The sequence below is a fragment of the Plecotus auritus genome, assembly GCF_963455305.1.
Source record: "Plecotus auritus genome assembly, chromosome: 11".
Classification (NCBI taxonomy): Eukaryota; Metazoa; Chordata; class Mammalia; order Chiroptera; family Vespertilionidae; genus Plecotus; species Plecotus auritus.
The window spans coordinates 52,756,999-52,772,418 of record NC_137777.1 but is presented as its reverse complement, the minus strand read 5'-3'; positions in this window follow the sequence as shown (position 1 = coordinate 52,772,418).

Here is a 15,420-nt window from a genome sequence, read left to right as displayed (position 1 = left end):
CAGGTGTACTGAGCCGGAGAGTTAATTGCTGGAGCTCTGTCAGAATTGATCTGATTACTCCAAAGAGTCTATAGAACACAGGAAGGACACAGGGAACCGAACACAAGTTCACTTGTTAGAAAAATAAGCCTTTTATGGTTTGGGCAATTGAAACTTTTCTTCAATGGGAGTTCTTTTTTAATATAGGCATCACAAGGTACGTTCAGATGTTCACTGGCATCTTCAGAACTCGTTTAAAACCATTTCAGGTTCACAGGATGCAAAGTAGATAAATCAGTACATTGAGTGCATGGGTCAAAACACATTACTTGAACCACAAAAACAGGATTTTAACCAAAAGTATTAAACATCACAGACCATTATTCTGCATTCATGGAGTGATTCAATGGATATGTAACTATATTATACAATGTCTTTGGAGAACTAGGGCAATTATGTTTTATTCTCACATGGGTAATACAGAGTCAGAGCTAATTTACAGGGCCATAAGCTTACTTATAAATAAGGACAAAAATGGCCAGATCATGAAATATTGTTTAATCGCTATGCTGTATTCTATAAAAGCACAGATATATAAAGTAGATATCAGATTTGTTAAAGTTTATCTTTATTGTTGAAAGTATTATATAGGCCCCTTTTTCCTCCCCATTAACTCCCTTCACCCTGGAACCTGCCCTCCTCCCCAGGCCTTCACCACACTATTATTTGTGTTCATGCATATTTCATATATGCATATAAGTTCTTTGGTTAATCTCTCCCCAACTCCCCACCCACCCACACCTTCCCTCTGAGATAGGTTTTCTTCAGTACTAATACATATCATCATTTATATTAATTTCTCTTGGATATTACCAAGTGGTTGTATTAAAGGCATCTTCAATTTTCAAAAATACTATGCTCTAAAAAAAAATTATAAGAGCCTGAAACTCATTTGAATACCAAAAGTTCAGACTTAATTCCCTCAATTGGTGGAATTTGTTAATTTAATTAAATTAATCCATTGCTTTGCATGATTTTCTTTTACTAAAATGACAGAAGCTTTAGTTGAACTAGTCAAACACCTAGACAATTCACCCAAAACTACAGCCTTTAAATAAGTCAGAGATATTTTTAGCACATGGGTAACCAGCAGTGGAGCAATGCGGATCTCCGAGCTCTCCAAATTCATCCATATTCAAACATTCAAAATCACAAAAGGATTTCTATGGATCTGTCCAATGATATTTTAAATTTTGTCTTGGAGCAAAAAATTATAGAAGCATATAGGAGAAAGAACATCTGAAGATTTTTAAGATTTTTTAAAATATGAACATATCTTTGCAGTTAAGACTTCAAAGGGCACAACATGTACAATGAGGCAGAAGACTTAGAAGAGATCTTTGCTGCAGCACATAGGCTAACAGGAGTGGTGATCAATCAACTTTTCTGACACATGCACAATAAGTAGTCATCTGTGATCTAGCAGAAAATGCACAAACACCAGATGTTTCTATCCTGCTGTATACCATCCAAAAAAATGTCTTTTATTCAAATACCTGCAATTGAAGTGAAACTTGAAGAATTTAGCAGGGTCATTCTATCTTTATGTTAAAAATAAGAAAATCCAGCCATAATGGTACATTTTTTAATTAATTTGAACAGATTAATTCACTGTTTTGCACCATTAAGTCTTAAAAAGACTATAATAGTTAATTCTTACTGATCTTTTCTTGTTATATATTTAATACATCTTCTATCCAAGGTGCTTCAATGAGAGAGCACAGGGAACACTGAGAATAAAAAGTATGTAGATTATAGATTTGCTTGAAAGAAAATTCAATGACTTCAAATCAAAAAGAATTTTTAGAGTTTACAATGTAATATGCTTAAGATCTATAAATCTTCATACGGACAAAACCAATAAGATGGCACTGGTGGGATATGTTGCACTACAACTTTCAAATAATGTGCCACCTCTTGGGAATTTAGTTCTTTTTTATTTTTTAAATATATTTTATTGATTTTTTACAGAGAGGAAGGGAGAGGGATAGAGAGTTAGAAACATTGATGAGAGAGAAACATCAATCAGCTGCCTCCTGCACACCTCCCACTGGGGATGTGCCCGCAACTAAGGTACATGCCCTTGACCGGAATAGAACCTGGGACCTTTCAGTCCACAGGCTGACGCTCTATCCACTGAGCCAAACTGGTTTTGGCGGAATTTAGTTCTTTATGATAGTACTAGAGGCTCAATGAACTAAGATTTGTGCAAGAATAGGCCTTCCTTCTCCTGACTGCCGGCACCAACTTCGCTTCAGCCAGAGCCCTCTTTCAGCCTTTGCTCTGGCCTGGAGCCACTTTTCTGCCTTGGCTCCGGCCTGGAGCCACCTTTCCGCCTTCCCATGCTGCCCAGAGGCCCGGAGCAGCTGGAGTGATGTAGAACAAAGCATCCCACCCCACCCACTCAGCGCCTGTGTATGCAAATAAACCCACCATATTTGTTGGGTTAATTTGCATACTCACTCCTGATTGGCTGGTGGGTGTCATGAAGGTATGGTCAATTTGTATCTTTGGTATCTTTCACCTTTTTTTAAAATATATTTATTGATTAAGGTATTACATATGTGTCCTCATCCCTCCATTAACCCCCAACCACCCCCCAACTCATGCCCTCACTCCCCTGGTGTTCATGTCCATTGGTTAGGCTTATATGCATGCATACAAGTCCTTTGGTTGATTGATCCTCCTTACCCCCACCCTCCTTCCTTCCCTCTGAGATTTGACAGTCTGATAGATACTTCTCTGTCTCTGGATTTGTCCCTGTTCATCAGTTTATGTTGTTCATTATATTCCATAAATGAGTGAAATCATGTGGTATTTATCTTTCTCTGACTGGCTTATTTCACTTAGCATAATGCTCTCCAATTCCATACATGCTGTTGAAATGGTAAGAATTCCTTCTTTTTCACCACAGCATAGTATTCCATTGTGTAGATGTACCACAGTTTTTTAATCCACTCATCTACTGATGGGCACTTAGGCTGTTTCTAAATCTTAGCTATGGTGAATTGTGCTGCTATGAACATAGGGGTGCATATATCCTTTCTGATTGGTGTTTCTAGCTTCTTGGGGTATATTCCAAGAAGTGGGATCACTGGGTCAAATGGGAGTTCCATTGTTAGTTTTTTGAGGAAACTCCATACTGTTCTCCACAGTGACTGCACCAGTCTGCATTCCCACCAGCAGTGCACGAGGGTTCCTTTTTCTCTGCATCCTCACCAGCACTTGTCATTTGTTGATTTGTTGATGATAGCCATTCTGACAGGTGTGAGATGGTACTGCATTGTTGTTTTGATTTTCATCTCTCTGATGATTAGTGACTTTGAGCAGGTTTTCATATGTCTCTTGGCCTTCCTTCTGTCCTCCTTCGAAAAGTATCTATTTAGATCCATTGCCCATTATCTTATTGGATTGTTTATCTTCCTTTTGTTAAGTTGTATGAGTTCCCTGTAACTGTTGGAGATTAAACCCTTATCAGTCATGACATTGGCAAATATGTTCTCCCATGCAGTGGGCTTTCTTGTTTTGTTGATAGTTTCTTTTGCTGTGCAAAAGCTTTTTATTTTGATGTAGTCCCATTTGTTTATTTTCTCTTCATTTTCCATTGCCCTAGGAGCAGTATCGGTGAAGAAGTTCCTTCGGCATATGTCTGAGATTTCGCTGCCTGTGGATTCCTCTAGTATTTTTATGGTTTCCTGTCTTATGTTTAAGTCCTTGATCCATTTTGAGTTTATTTTTGTGTATGGTGTAAGTTGGTGGTCTAGTTTCATTATTTTGCATGTATCTGTCCAATTTTCCCAACACCATTTGTTGAAGAGATCCTCTTGACTCCATTTTATGTTCATGCTTCCTTTGTCAAATATTAATTGGGCATAGTGGTTTGAGTCGATATCTGGGTTCTCTATTCTATTCCATTGATCTATATGTCTGTTCTTGTGCCAGTACTAGGCTGTTTTAAGAACAGTGGCTTTGTAATACAGCTTGATATCTGGTATTGAGATCCCAACTATTTTGTTCTTTTTTCTCAGGATTGCTGCAACTATTTGGGGTCTTTTTTTATTCCAGATAAATTTTTGGCAAGTTCGTTGTAGGTCTGTGAAATATGCCATTGGTATTTTAATGGGGATTGCATTGAATCTGTAGATTGCTTTGGACAGTATGGACATTTTGATGATGTTGATTCTACCAATCCATGAGCACGGTATGTTCTTCCATCTGTTTATGTCTTCCTATCTCTTTTTTCAGTGTCCTGTAGTTTTTTGCATATAGGTCTTTTAACTCCTTAGTTAAATTGATTCCTAGGTATCTTAATTTTTTTGGTGCAATGGTAAATGGGATTGCTTTTTTAGTCTCTCTTTCTGTAAGTTCACTATTGGTATAAAGAAATGCCATAGATATCTTGGCATTAATTTTGTATCCTGCTACATTGCTGAATTCATTTATTAAGTCTAATAATATTTGATGGAGTCTTTAGGGTTTTCTATGTACATTATCATGTCATCTGTGAATAAAGACAGTTTTACTTCTTCTTTTCCAATTTGGATGCCTTTTATTTCTTCTTCTTATCTGATTGCAATGGCTAGTACTTTCAGTACTATGTCAAACAGGAGTGGTGAGAGTGGGCATCCCTGTCTTGTTCCTGTTCTTAGGGGAAATGGTTTTAGTTTTTGTCCATTAAGTATGATGTTGGCTGTGGGTTTGTCATATATGGCGTTTATTATGTTGAGGTGTGATCCTTCTATTCCAATCTTGCTGAGACTTTTTATCAAGAAGGGGTGTTGGATTTTGTCAAATGCTTTTTCTGCATCAATTGATATGACTATGTGATTTTTATCTCTCAATTTGTTTACGTGGTGTATCATGTTTATTGATTTGTGGATATTGTACCATCCTTGCATCCCCAGGATAAATCCTTCTTGGTCATGGTGTATGATCTTTCTGATGTATTGCTGGATCCAATTTGCTAGAATTTTGTTGAGGATTTTGGCATCTATGTTCATGAGGGATATCGGCCTATAATTCTCTTTCATTGTGTTTTCTTTATCTGGTTTTGGTATTAGAGTGATGCTGGCTTCATAGAATGAGCTTGGAAGTGTTCCTCCTTCTTGAATTTTTTGGAATAGTGTGAGGAGGATAGGTTTTAGTTCTTCCTTGAATGTTTGGTAAAACTCCCCTGTGAAGCCATCTGGCCCCGGGCTTTTGTTTGCCAGGAGCTTTTTGATGACTGCTTCTATTTATTCCATAGTTATCGGCCTATTGAGATTTTTAGAATCTTCCTGATTGAGTTTTGGAAGGTTGTATTTTTATAGGAATATGTCCATTTCCTCCAGGTTGTCTAGTTTGTTGGAGTAGAGTTGTTCATAGTATTTTTTAACAATCATTTGTATTTCTGTGGGGTCTGTTGTTATTTCGCCTCTCTCATTTCTGATTTTGTTTATTTGAGTCCTCTCTCTTTGCTTCTTGGTGAGCCTAGCTAGAGATTCATCAATCTTGTATATCCTTTCAAAGAACCAGCTCTTGGTTTCATTGATCTTTTGTATTGTTTTTTTGGTCTCTAGGTCATTTATTTCTGCTCTGATCTTTATTATCTCCTTCCTTCTGCTCACTCTGGGCTTTTCTTGTTGTTCTCTTTCTAATTCTTTGAGTTGTAGAGTTAGATGATTTACTACCATTTTTTCTTGTTTTTTGAAGTAGGCCTGTAGAGCTATAAACTTCCCTCTCAGGGCTGCTTTCATTCTGTCCCATAGATTTTGGATTGTTGTGTTTTTATTGTCATTAGTTTCCAGAATGTTTTTAATTTCTTCTTTGATCTCATTGGTAACCCAGTCATTATTTAATAGCATGCTATTCAGCTTCCAAGTGTTTGAAATTTTTGGATTGTTTTTATTGTAGTTTATTTTTAATTTTATGGCACTATGGTCTGAGAAGATGCTTGGTATGATTTCAATCTTCTTCAATTTGGGGAGACTTTGCTTGTGACCCAATATGTGGTCTATTTTTTAAAATGTCCCATGTGCACTTGAGAAGAATGTATATTCCATGGCTTTGGGGTGAAATGTTCTGAAGATGTCAGTTAAGTCCATCTGATCTAGTGAGTCATTTAGGATTGCTGTATCTTTGCTGATTTTTTGTCTAGAGGATTTATCCAGTGATGTTAGTGGTATATTAAAGTCCCCTACTATGATTGTATTGTTGTTGATCCCTCCCTTGATATCTTCCAGGAGTTTTGTTATGTATTTGGGTGCTCCTGCATTGGGTGCATATATGTTTATCAAGGTTATATCCTGTTGTTGTATCAATCCCTTTAGTATTATGAAGTGGCCTTCCTTATCTCTTGTTATGGCCTTCACTTTGAGGTCTATTTTGTCAGATATAAGTATTGCTACCCTAGCTTTTTTTTCATTTCCATTTGCCTGAAAGGTATTTTTCTATCCCTTCGCTTTCAGTCTGTGTGAGTTTCTTGTTCTGAGGTGGGTCTCTTGTAGACAGCATATATATGGGTCATGTTTTTTTATCCATTCAGCCACTTGATGTCTTTTGATTGGAGCATTTAGTACATTTACGTTTAAAGTTATTACTGAAAGGTACTTGTTTGTAATCATTTCTATTTTTGTGCCTGTGTTACCTTTTTGTTTCTTCTTTTTACAGCATTCCCTTTAGCATTTCTTGCATTGCTGGTTTGGTAGTGATAAATTCCCTTAGACTTTTTTTGTCTGTGAAGCTCCTGATTTCCCCTTGAATTTTGATTCATAGTCTTGTTGGATAGAGTATTCTTGGATTCAGTCCTTTGCTTTGCAACACTTTGTATACCTCATTCCATTCCCTTCTAGCTTGCTGTGTTTCTGTTGAGAAATCATTTGATAATCTGATGGGGGTTCCTTTGTAGGTAACTCTCTGTCTCTCTCTTGCCACCTTTAAGATTCTCTCTTTGTCGTTAATATTTGCCATTAAAATTATGACATGTCTTGGTATGGGTCTTTTGGGATTGATCTTGCTTGGACTCTCTGCACTTGTGTAACTTTTTTCTTCCCCATATCCGTGAAGTTTTCTGTCATTATTTTTTCAAATAGATTTTCTAATCCTTGCTGCTCTTCTTGTCCTTCTGGCAGCCCTATTATACGTATGTTACTTCTTTTCATGTTGTCCCAAAGCTCCCTTAGGCTCTCCTCCTACTTTTTTATTTTTTCTCCAGTTGCTGTTCAAATTGGGCTTGTTTCTCTACCTTATCTTCTAACTCACTAATTCGGTCCTCTGCTTCCTCTAGTCTACTGTTGAAGCTTTCCATGGTGTTTTTGACTATAGCTATATCACTTCTCATTTCTTCCTGATTTTTGCATAAGTTGTTGATTTTCTCATCCATCCAATGTATAAATTGCATGACCATTACTCTGAATTCTTTTTCAGTCATGTTGCATGCTTCAATTTCACTAATTTCCTTTCTTGGCTATTGTGTCATCTCCCCATTCTGACTATCACCAGAAGGTTCAAACTTCAAGTTGCATGGACCTGGGCCATGTGCTGTGGGAGCTTTGCACCACCCAAGTGTCACTGAAGTGCTCTGACACTAAGATGTGTGGAAACCAGGCTCTCCCAGGGTCAGTGTTACCAGTGCTCAGTGTGGTCTCATGTGCGCACCTAGAATCAGGGACTCCGCCTGCACCACTCTGTTGGCGTGTGCCAAAAATCAGAGTCCCCTAGCATGTGCCAGGAGTCAGAGTTCCCCTGTGTCTGAACCAAGAATCCAATATCAGAGTCTCTGTTGCTTTGTGTGGCCTCTCGCTGAGAATCAGGGTCCCTGTATGTGCATGCACCAAAAATTGGAGACACTGGCTCTTAGTGGGAGTGCACTGGGAGTCAGGATTCCCAGGCGCAAGTGATAAGAAAGAGTCAAGTCAGTGGTGCTCAGTGCTGCCTCCAGCCCAGAGAATCGGGGTCCCGGTCAGCTTGGGGTACTGGGTTGCACAGTAGCACTGTGTCGGCCGGAGGTCTGCTCCTGTGCTGCAGAAAATAGACTTCCATGTGTGCTTGCCCAGAATCGAAGTCAGGTGGCACTGCTGCCCTGCGTGGGCTTTGGGTTTGGTCGCCCTATTCCATTGCAGGGAGCAGATTCCCAGTGTCCGTGAGCACGCAGGCTCAAATTCCTGTAGCGGCACTGCAGCCCGTGCGAAGGGCAGGTCTATCAGTTACTATGGCATTGCCCGCGAGCCTGCGGGAAGGGGGATAGGCTCCTTGACTCATGGAAATCTGAGGCTGGGATGTTAATTTGCATACTCACTCCTGATTGGCTGGTGGGTGTCACAAAGGTATGGTCAATTTGTATCTTTCACTTTTATTAATGTATATGTCACCATCAGCAGCATCGCTAATGACCTGAGGCACATCGCTCACCTTCCTACAGTCTAAGAGCAACCTGTTGCTGAATGGTAATTATTACAACCTGTTCTATGTTACTAACTTACTTGCATATTTCATTCTCCTTTATTATCCTTTGAATAATATTTGATATATGCAAAACTGTATGCAACATACAAGTAATTGATAAAGTAAAAAAGTAATGAACACCTGTGAGCCATCATTTAAATCAAGGAAAAAACATTATCAGTAGCATAATACAGTTAGGTTTTCTTGTTTTTGAGCTTTACCATATGTGTACATGTCATAGGTAATGTTGGGGACTTGCATCTTTGCAGACTTCATTATGTTTCCAGGATTCACACATGTTATTATGTACTGTGGTAGCTCACTAATTTTTTCACAACTACTTAATGATTTTCTCAATTGATATATAAGGGACATACAATATTTTGGATATACTTAAATATACAATTTGATGAGCTTTGACATATGAATACACCCTTGAAACAATCAGCTCTTTGTGATAGAACAGGAATGACTCTCAGAGAGGCCACCAAAGACCGTGGAGAACAATGACTGCCGAGTCAATCCAGGGGCAGAAATGGAGCTTAAATCAAGAAATAGCACTAACCGGTTTGGCTCAGTGGATAGAGCATCGGCCTGCAGACTGAAGGGTCCCAGGTTCAATTCCACTCAAGGGCATGTACCTTGATTGCTGGCACATCCCCAGTAGGGGGCGTGCAGGAGGCAGCTGATCAATGTTTCTCTCTCATTGATGTTTCCAACTCTCTCCCTTCCTCTCTGTAAAAATCAATAAAATATATTTTTTTAAAGAAAAGAAAAGAAACAGTCCCCAACCCAAGTAGTGGAACCTGGCAACCCTAACTCAGCTGACTTTCAGAACTGCTGAGACTAAGGGACCTTTCCCTTGTCAATGTTAGTGTCTATAGGTCACTTATCTTTTAACTTGATAGGTATACAGATCAGAAAAATATGATAGTCAGGTCTTTGAGCCTGATACTATGATTGGATGGTTTATTTGAGTACCATAGAAGATATGAATTTTTAAATTTCTTTCATATTGCATTTGGGAGAAAAGTGAACAATTAAGGTCAATGAGTAAACTATGGTAGATTATGTACATTACCATCCCCAGTTGTTCTTTATGCTCATTTTGTAGTCTCTCCCAAACTCTTTTTCTAGGTTTTCTACATTTGTTGTGAGTGTGTCGTCAGGCAACCAGCTGCAGGGAACTAGACTCCCGAAGGAAGGGAGTCAGCTTAGCAAAGCCAAGCTCTCCTGGCTGAGAGTAGCCTTGCCAGTAAATTCTACTTGCAAATCCTAAATGATTCAATCTGATGGGACACTAATGTTGACAAAGAACTATTCTCAGTAACAGAATCTGTATTCTTGGGTACACACATTACCTTTCCTCCCACAGGCAGGCCACAGTGTATCTAAGATTACTTTAGGACCTGGTGAGCAGAAGTGTTCCATAGACTAGTTCTGTTAAATTTACTGAGCCTGAAGCCATCTGTCCTGAACCGAAATGCTCAGAATTGTCAGCAGATAGTTTATTTATGTGATAATGAATGATGTACCATATAAATTAAAGCAAATAAGTAGCATAAGTGGCCCCAAATTAGTCAAATAGAACCCTTCACTCTCCCACTTCTGGGGCATAATAAAGATTGATTGACCGGATGTGCTCTGCATCGTAGACAGAGCATAAGATAGGACTCTAGAAAAAGGACCAGATTAAATCAAAACTTAATGTACTTTTATGACACTTTTATTCTGATGCCCGTGAATTATTAGTAAATACTTGGAAACTTAAAAATATAAAGGATAATAAAAAATCACCTGTGTAAGGCACCATCTAGCTTAATATATAACACATTATCAATGATGTTGAAATGTGTCATAACCTATTCACATTGTTTCTGGATAATCTATAAAGTACTTTGGTTGATTATCACTCATGTAAAATATTTTGCTTTCAATAATTACACACATATGGCATGTATGAGGTATATTAGGTATATGTTATCTATATCATACATAAATGGGTACTTGACTGATGGCAATAGTCAGTTCGCAGATCAGTGTGAAATATATAGTGCTGAAAATCCCACGTGGATTTTTTATCTAGATGTAAAAGCTAAAAGTAAAAGCGCTCCAGTTGATACATTTAACATATTCTAAATTAAGGAGAAAAATATTTCTTGATTTGGAAGCAAAGATTTCTTAAATCACATAAAACATTAAAGATGAAGGAAAATATTGCTAAATTGGACAACATTGAGTTACATCATTAATGGGAACTCTCTCTGCTTTCTATTCAAATTTTCCATAAACCTGAACATGCTCTTTACAAAATAGTCTATTAATTTAACAAAAAGTTTATTTTAAAAAATTAGACTGCCCTAGCTGGTTTGGCTCAGTGGATAGAGTGGTGATATGCAGACTGAAGGGTCCCGGGTTCGATTCCAGTCAAGGGCATATGCCCACGTTGTGGGCTCGATCCCCAGTATGGAGCATGCAGGAGGCAGCCAATCAATAATTCTCTCTCATCATTGATGTTTCTATCTCTCTCTCCCTCTCCCTTCCTCTCTGAAATCAATAAAAACTATATATATATATTTTTTTAAATTAGACCTTGTGTTTATCAAAAAACAACATGTAGAAAGTAAAACACAAACCAAGAAAATAGTTTATTACATACACTTGACATGCATAATTCCTGCAGGAGAGCAATTCCACGTTTGAACATATATCCTAGAAAAATGCATGTATGTATCCTTTGAAAGTCATAAACAATAATATTCATATGAGCATTATTTATAATAATCCAAAACTGGACACATCAAATATCAATAAAAGAATGAATAATATTTTGGAATATATTGATACAATGAATTATTCTATAGCAATGGAATATTTAGAAGAATATTGTTACTTCTAAGAAGGTGGGTTAGAGCAGTGACTGGAAAAGGTCATGGTAGTGGTTGTGACTTGATAATATTCTATCTTGGCCAGGGAGATGGTTAAAGTAGTGCTCACTTTGTGATAATAAGTAATAAGCTCAATACTTATTATCCGTGCACACTGCTGTAAGTTATACTTCAAATGAGTTAATTTTTACAAATGTGGACACTGATGAATTGTACCATCTTAGTTATCTTAGTCACTGAAACTCAGCCCATAACAGCAAAATCATTTCATGTGTCATGTAAATTCCAGTGAATTGATTGGGACATCTGTATTGTTATGTTCACAAACATTCTAAGGTGAAATCTGAACTTCGAGAGTATCCAGACAATAGTGTGTTTCAGCAGCACAGGAGGTTTAAGACTCAGTGTGCTGTGGTGAACAATATCTCAGGTTTCAACCAGATCTCTTTCCTCAATTCCTTACAGGGAAATTGCTTTTGATGAACAAATTGTTAGATAATGCATACACTGTCAAAAGCCACTGTCTTCCAGGATGTGGAAGGGTCTGTATGACAATTCTGATTCTTTGCCTGTCTTTCTTCTCTCCTTGACAGGGAGGAAGAGAATGTGTCTGACTCATTACGTGTCAGGCATTTTAGCCCAGTGCCAGGTACAGAACGCAGGTTTAATATAGGTGCTTAAATAAACATTTAAAACAATGGCATTCACCTTGGCAAATTCATCGCCAGGTCCACAAGTGTTTTGAAATCATACACTGATAATTCAAAAAATGACATCAGCCAAACCAAGTTGAACAAAGTTGACATAATTCTAGCCTGAGTACAGACATAGTCTTCCTAACTAGTACTGTTTCTATCATAATTTTGAATACATTAGTTTTATAATATAATACTTACTCATGCTAATCACATTTTCTTTACATGCTGCATGTGCCATTGTTGATGGGTAAAGACAAAAACACAAAATGCGAGGAAACTCACTGAAGACTTCTGAAGTTCCTGGTGACAAGCCGCTAAAGAACTCTTGGATGAACATCTCATTAATAAGCTTACCAATGTGTTCGTTCATTAAGTTCATGTATGAGCAATCGTGCTATTCTTGCAAATAACTTACAAAAGTTCTTCTAATGAGGCATTTCAAATTAGTAAGGCATCCATTAGGTGAAGCCTGCCACTTCCCATAGATTGGCATGCATGCTGAACGCCTCATCTAGCCACAAAATTGTGTAAATACAGGTCCATGCAAATGACATGATTTTTTTCATTTCTCCAATAGCAGTTTTTACTATTTGTCTCAAAATAGTTGATAAAAAGATGTGTGCCTGATCTGTGATATCTAATAACATGTGTTATACTTCAAGTAATTAACATATACATTTATTAATCAATTATTGTCATTACATAAAATTATGTTATTAATAAGAATTAAATATTAGTGTCTTCTTCAAATGCCTAAGGCTTTGTATTTTGTTTCACATTCACATCTTTATATTGTAGATAAGGCAACTGAAGCTCATCTCTGGAGTCATTTTGTCAAGCTTATGGTACTAGATAAGGGCAGAGGGAAAACAAAGATTTGTCTACGAATGAATATGTCAGTTGTCAATACCACCACCATAAATAATATTTTCCGCTAAATTAACTGAATAATAAAAGTAAAGTATTATGGTATACATATGCACAAATTTGTGATGGCCTTGACATCTTTCCTGTCTATGACCATCTCATGAATGGGTGAGTGTAACTGGAGAAATATAAGCTATTTCCACGTGAAGTGCCTATGTCGAAACCCCTGAGAGAGCTGCGCTGAGGCAGCCTGCATCCCCAATCTCCATGGACATGATCAGAATGAATACTTTGGTTCAAAAATAACTCCTATTCCTTCCTTTTTACTTTCACCTTTCTATTTTAAATGACCATACAATTTGATGCAAAATGTTTTTTGTCATCCATTTTATGTGCCCTCTACACACTTAGTCCACAGGTCTTGAGGAAAGTCTGAAAGAGAAGTGGTCATCCTTTAGATAAAAACCTTATAAAAATAATGACAAGAAATTTCCTAACAATACCTCACTGTAACTTTTAATAACAAAGAGAATAACACATGGGATTGTCTTGGGCTATTTATCTCTTATTAGCTTAAGAAATACACGTTATTCTTTACTTGCAGATCTACAGAAAGGTAATTTTTTACTAGATTCAGAAGATTTAGAGACAAGCAAATTTTGTACTAAAATATTACTTTTCCCTGCAGAGAGTGGAGAAAAGAAGGGATTGTAAATGGCAATAAACTTAATATTGAAGAGTTGTATAATGTCTTTCCAGGCTTTGAAAATATACCTGAGACTTCAAAATACCAAGTATGTATGTAATTCCAGTGATCTGACTTTACTTGCTGAACTTCGTTTATGAATTCTCAATGTCTGGCTCTTTAGATCAATGACAAGAATAAAGTTGAGCCGAAACCGGTTTGGCTCAGTGGATAGAGCATCGGCCTGCGGACTGAAAGGTCCCGGGTTCGATTCCGGTCAAGGGCATGTACCTTGGTTGTGGGCACATCCTCAGTGGGGGGTGTGCAGGAGGCAGCTGATCGATGTTTCTCTCTCATCGATGTTTCTGGCTCTCTGTCCCTCTCCCTTCCTCTCTGTGAAATATCAATAAAATATATATATATAAAAAAAAAGAATAAAGTTGAATGTTTGATAAATTCAGATGAAACATGTTAGGTGATATGGTCTGTCTGACTCCACTATGAGCCAAAATGAGCATGTACATTCTGGCAGAATTAACATCTATATATGTTCTACCAACACACAGTAAAACGTTGATTTTTCTCATCTGATGGAGCAAAGTTGAGCTCAATCAAACAACTACCCAGCAGGCTCTCCAGCCCCCTCTCCCTACCAATCCTTTTTTTATTTTTCTAGACCCATTTCTACAGCTCGGCCACAAATTGGAAGGTGAATTGGTTCTTTTCACCCTGGAATTGTTCAGAGAAGCCACACAGGTGGGTTAGCTTTGCTTCTTCCTTTTATTTTTGGCACTGGGATTAGTTCTTTTCTGTCCCTGTCTCCACTTGTTATCTCCCCCACTGAGATTCTCTTTCTTCTGGAGCTCAGATACTTAAAGCAGGATGAGACTTTTTTATTTCATGCTGTTATCTTCCCAATAAGTATCTCCCTGTAATGGGAGCCCACCCGTGATGTGCACCACCAGAACTAAAACTTAACTGTCCATGAAATTTACTATATGTTGTTTGATTCATTTACACCATGCTATGCAGACCCTGAGCTCAACTGTAAATTTACCTTCATATTGTTTTTAGCGTGAATCACTGGTCACAGTTCATATGCAAATATGAAGTTAGCAGGCTCTTCTCTGAGAATTTTTATTGCTTCATAAAATTTAGAGTCGGAAAAGCTCTAAGACTCCTTCCACCCTCCTGAAGGGTCGTGTTTGATTCTTCCCTTGGGAAATAACTTTAGTTTTTCCACTTAAATTCTAGTGAAATAATTATGTTCAGAGCCTTTAATTTTTTTTAAATGGAAAAGTTTCCTGCCATATATCATGCTAATTATAAGTTGATCAACCAATATGAAACCTACCAGGCAGAAATTCAGGTGTGGCCTGTGTCAGCATTGAGTCCTCTACCGCTGCTTAGATTGATGTCTGAACAACCAGTGCTTCACCCTGTGACAATTTTAAGAACTCGCTAATTGGCATGGATCCCCCCAGTCTAGCTAGCTGCCTTTCTAGCCTGTTGTTCAATAGCCCATTAGCAGCTATTGTATTCCATTAATGCCTATTTTTGTGAAGAACTGAAAAGGACTGGACTGTGGATAGCCTGCAGTTTCTCAGAGCACTATTATTCTTGCTCTGGAAAATATGTGGCTGGCAGCATTTTTGAGTAGTAAATACATAGCTATTTGAATTTGGGGAAAGATTATTTTAGCACCTGCATTTTCCTTTACATATTGTCATTGCAGGAAAAACACATTCTTGCAAATGTACTTATTAAGTGCAACTCCATTCAGATTAAGGAGTCTGTGTCTAGGTTCTGTTTGGATCCATGA